We start from the raw sequence: 5,600 nt of genomic DNA, 5'->3' as shown, positions 1-5,600 counted from the left end.
AGCTTCACTTTCCAAGAGAGAATACCTTTCATAAACTTCGCATAACTAGGCATTTGTTCAAGAGTTTCAGCGAAAGGTATGTTGATATGAAGTTTCTTGAACACCTCCAGAAACTTCTCAAATTGCTTATCTTGCTTTTTCTTCTGCAGCCGATTAGGAAAATGAGGTGGAAGATAGATATATTTCTCCTCGGTATTACCTTCAGGAGGAGTGTGTTCGACAGTAGTCTTCCTTGGTTCCATTTCTGCTTCCTTCTGCACTTCTTCTTCAGCCACAGCCTCTTCATCTGACACTTGGGATTGTTCGGGATTTACAACCTTCCCAGACCTCAATGTGATTGCCTTTACCTGCTCCTTAGCTTCCCTCTTTACTGGTACTTCAGTGTCACTAGGGAGTGTACCAGGTTGACGATTCAACAAGGCATTGGCAATTTGTCCAATTTGATTTTCCAAGCTCTTGATAGAAACCGCTTGGCTCTTGCACATGATCCTCAATTCCTCCAATTTAGATTTTTCATTAGCCTGTTGCATCTGGAGTTGCTACCTTGGTGCATATTGTAGTTGCTGAAACCAGAAGGGTTGTACTGCTTTGCTGGATACTGTTGATAAGGCTGTTGAACCGTATTTTGAGTGTTGCTCCAACTGAAGTGAGGATGATTGCGATTGTTAGGATGATAGGTGGATGGCATAGGTTGCTGCGACCTCTGAAAGTTACTCACAAACTGAGCTGATTCACTAGAAATAGCACACTGATCAGTCTCATGGGCACCAGCACAAAGCTCACAGACACTGGTGATTTGATTGACTTCATAATTAGCCAAAGAGTCCACCTTCATCGTCAAAGCCTTAAGTTGAGCAGCTATAGCAGTAGCTACATCCAACTCCAAAATTCCTGCTACTTTGCCTTGAGTTAGTCTCTGAGAAGGATCTGATATTCATTTACAGTCATCAGTTCGATCAATTCAAAAGCTTCATCGTAGCTTTTAGCCCACAAGGCTCCTCCTGATGCTACATTAAGCATGGGTCTAGAAGTAGCACCCAATCCATTATAAAAATAGTTAATGATCATCCAGTCAGGAATCCCATGGTGAGGACACTTTTTAAGCATCTCCTCTTAGCGATCCCAAACCTCACACAAAAATTCTCCAGATTGCTGAGCAAATCGAGTAAGTGTGTTTCAGATTGTCGCAGTATTCGCCATAGGAAAAAATTTAGTTAAGAACTTTTGAGAAAGATCCTCCCATTTGGTGATAGACCCTGGTGGTAGAGAATGTAACCTTCACTTAGCTTTATACCGCAAAGAGAATGGGAAAAGCCTCAATTTAATAGCATATTCAGAAACTCCGTTGAACTTGAAAGTGTCGCAGATCTTGATGAAATCTCTGACGTGCCTGTCGGGGTCTTTTGTCGGAGAACCCCCAAACTGAAATGAGTTATGTATCATCTGAATCGTGCTCGACTTGATCTCAAAGGTATTAGCCGAGATGGTTGGTCGAACAATGCTAGACTGAATATCATTGATCTTCAGTTGAGAATAGTCCATCAAAGCCTTTGGATTCGCTTCTGGTTCTCACATTGCAACAAGTGCTTCCTTTTCTTTCTCAACTAAGATCTCTTATTCAACTTTCTCTCTAACTATTACAACTTCTTCCTCATCTAGATCCATAGTTCTCTTACGAGTCCAAGAATGCGTATGCATACACGCTCGCTAGAGTGCCTGAAACACAACAAGGAAACAAATAAGTAACAATGTCCGAGTCAATGAACTTTAACGATCACTGATTATAACGACTCGTGTATTTTTATTTTATTTCTAATATTTGAAAGTGTAATAAAAGTTTAAGTAAATAAATAAAAGGTGTGTATTGACTTTGGCAGCGGTTACTGATTGTTATTTAATTATTTATGATTTGTGATATGTGGGATTGGAATTTTGTGATTTATTGGTAAGTTATATGATTTTATTTCGCTTGTAAACAGAGATCGGTAACGCCTTCGTTTTGCTTTTTGATTCTTAGAACAGTTTATGTAATTAGGGTTTTTCTCTGAAAATTATAGAATTAACTATCTGCAAATGATTTTGATACGAAATAAAATACGGAAAAAGGCTATTTATATTTACGGAATATTAGTATCCTGTTGGATCATTCCGGATATAAAATGGTACGTTTATTTGTAAAAACTGATCCAAACGGTATCGGTTTTCAGGATAATTATCCAATATCATTATAATTTGTACTGCGGTCTTGGTCTCAGCGCCTGGTTACACGTATTACGAAGTGATAATTGTGATAGTTTAATAAAAAGCTCCCGTTTATCAAAAATACGGGTTTTATTGATTTACCGAAATGAATATTGTATCGAAAATGTTGCGCCGGGACCCGCGCAGGACAAACCGTACGCCGGATCGAAAAAGTCGAAACATGGAATATGCTTGGAATATTACAATTAGGTTAGGAAGGAGTTCTCGAAAGAGTTTCGGGTTCCAAAAACGTAACAACGGTTGACGTCGGTTGGTTCCTGTTTTTATAAAATTGATTTTAAATACTCGGAATTTTTTTTTATAAATTTCATATGATCCTTATAAATCCATAAATCAACATAAAAATAATTAGGAAGATATGACAATTATCTATGTTTTATTTTGGACATATAAAAATTAAAATATTCAATTAATATTATTTTTGAATATCCAAGTACAGATAACATTTAACAATTAACTCACAGAATAGATACTGAACACACATAATAATTATTTAATAGCAAAATAATTACACGATATATCCCGGATATTACACCCTCAAATAGTGCCCTTTCTGATTACACTTGAAACAAACCACATTCAACTTATTAAAAACTCCTCCATGTTTCTTCCCACATACCTGACAATCTGGAAAAGTTAACCTTAACTGAATCGGCTAATTCATATTGACTGGACGGTTGCCCTGGCCTCCGTCGCCTGTATTTTGTCTCTTGAAATTAAAATTTCTCCCTGGCTGAAACTTTCCCTTCTTAATATTTGGAAACTTCCCTGGTTGTGACTGACCTTCGTTCCTTTCAAATTTCCTTTTCTTACTTTCCTTTTCCTTCTGTGACATCTCACTCTCTGTCTCTGCAATCATGGCCTTCTGTACAACTCCTGCATAGGTATCCAACTCAAAAATGGCTACCTTCCCTCTGATCCATGACTTCAGACCTTGCTGGAATCTCTTAACCTTCTTCCTGTCAGTATCCACATATGACGGCACATACCTTGACAACTCTTCAAACTTACTTTCATAATCCGTCACTGACATATTTCCTTTCTTTAATTCTAAAAACTTCAGCTCCATCTGATCCTGAAGAAAATGGGGAAAATACTTTTCTAAAAACAATTCCTTAAACCTCTCCCAAGTAATAACATATGTACCTTCCAATGTCTTCACAGTCTCCCACCAATAGGTGGCCTCATTCTTCAAATAATAACTTGCAAACTCAACCTTTTGTTCTTCCTTCACTTTCACTAGAGCAAATGACTTCTCTATTTCCTTTAACCAAATATTTCCTTCAATCGGTTCTAAGGAACCCTTGAATTCTGGTGGGTTTACTGCCTGAAAAGTTTTGAAAGTTACCTGGGGATTGGTCTGTCTTTGTTGTTGTTGTGCCAGGTGAACTGTTTGTTGGGCCAAGATTTGAAGAATCTGGGCTATTACTGGGTCTATGGGTCCTGGGTTCACATTCTGCTTTGTATAATCTTGGTTATTATTGTTGTTGTTGTTGGTTTCTTCATTCTGGGTGTTGGTGCGGGTATTTCTTCCGGGAGGCATTTTCTGTAAAGAATCAAACAACTTATTTAGCTTTTCAATCAAATCCTTTGCATAAAAGAAAAGTTTTGGTAAAACAGAAATATCTCTTTTTGAAAACAGTTGTGACAGTTGAACTAAGTAAATTGCATGCTTCTTTACATAATATAAACAGTTATGGGAATAGGGTACATGGTATCACAGGGGTATAACTGGTGCAATAAATAAGGTAAAGTTAAAAAGCCGCAGTATAGTAAATGACAATGCTGGAAAGGAAAAAGGTACTGATATATATAGATCAAAAGTTTTAGGTAGTACAAGCGTAAAGACGCTTCAGAAGTAAAAGCAAAAGGATACAACAACCTACTCACTAGTCAGCGGATCTAGTCTATAAATACAATCCAAAAGTCTACTGATACATACTACACACTATTGTACATACTACACAACCATAACAGCTCTGATCACCATCTCTATCTCTGGATCTCTGACTCAACTCCAAGGAAACTCTGGTCCTCCCAACCTCTCAAAGTCCTCCATCACCTCAGTAGCCCATCCCCTAAGTGCATCAGGGCCTCGGCCAGGTAGTGTAGCTCCATGTAGCCTAGCCTCAAGTATCCTGCATGTTACATGGATCTCCTCTCGAAGCTCCCTCACACCACGATCAACATCTGTAGTCCCGATGATATGCTGCAGCTCTCGGATCTGGGCCAACAGGGAATCACGCTCCAATAAAAGGGCCTCATACCGGTAATAAGGAACTGGATTCAATGTAGACTGGAATAGGGCACTCGCAACTGAATGCCCAGTGGAATCTGAATCAGCTGGTGGGGGTCTTCTGATAGGTGGCCTCATGCCTGGGGGTGGAATAGCCTGCAATGGTACGGGCTGCAACACAGGTGGAGGTAAAATAGCCAACACTGGTGGAATAACAGGACGTGGATCTGAAGATGGTACTCCAACTGAGGGCTCTGAGTGGTCAGCTGATACGGGGATGAAAGAGTCGGCCATCGCTGCTATCTGAAATCATATCGCAATATAAGAATCTCGAACCACGACACCAAATATACTAATACCTATTATACCGTAGCACTCAACCTCTCGACGTTCTATTTTTCTGTTTCTTACTTCTAATCCTAATCCTCTACCCATTCCCGTCAACCTAAGCTTATGTCAGTGACTTATAACCTGTAGCTCTGATACCAAACCTGTGGCGCCCTCCAAACCCGGGTCAGAAGTTTGGGGTCCACACACACACACACTTTATTTATAACCTGCTTATAACAATAATAAAGATAATAATAATAATAATTTGCAGTAACCCATACTTACCAACTACCACGGACCGCGACAGGTTAAAGTATGTACACAAGCCAAACACACACTTATATTACAAACCGTCTAAATCCCAACTATTCAAACTCAGAACTGAGTATTAAACATTATAACAAACTTTTACAAACTTAAATTATCTCAAAAGGTGCCTGCTAACATAACTCGATCAACCTGGACCCCTAGCTCCCGCACTGGATCGGGGATCCTCGCTACCAACTGGTTCCTTCTTAACTGGAAAAGAACATAAACAACATCGCACAAATGAGCTAACTAGCTCAGCGAGTCATAATGACAAGACTGAGAATAATGATCATCAAGTGAAAAGGGGTTATGATATCAAGTGAACAATGAATTATGATTTAGAATTGGATATTATATTTTTATTTGACAATTATCTATATTTTACTTTGGACATATAAAAATTAAAACACTCAATTAATATTATTTTTAAACATCCAAACACATTTAACAATTAATAAATAAT

The 5,600-nt window shown here is 38.6% G+C and overlaps 1 non-coding gene across 1 annotated transcript; it reads left to right on the top strand.

Annotated features, from left to right (window-relative positions):
* The first annotated feature begins 1,078 nt into the window (after positions 1-1,078).
* On the top strand, positions 1,079-1,185 carry LOC141699797 (small nucleolar RNA R71). The gene has a single exon (XR_012566098.1). It is a non-coding gene; the product is annotated as a small nucleolar RNA R71 (small nucleolar RNA).
* Positions 1,186-5,600: the final 4,415 nt, after the last annotated feature.

This window comes from Apium graveolens, unplaced genomic scaffold (genome assembly GCF_009905375.1).
Source record: "Apium graveolens cultivar Ventura unplaced genomic scaffold, ASM990537v1 ctg1319, whole genome shotgun sequence".
NCBI lineage: Eukaryota > Viridiplantae > Streptophyta > Magnoliopsida > Apiales > Apiaceae > Apium > Apium graveolens.
Note: the sequence above shows the minus strand (reverse complement) of the source record. Positions and strands in the feature narration are given on the sequence as shown.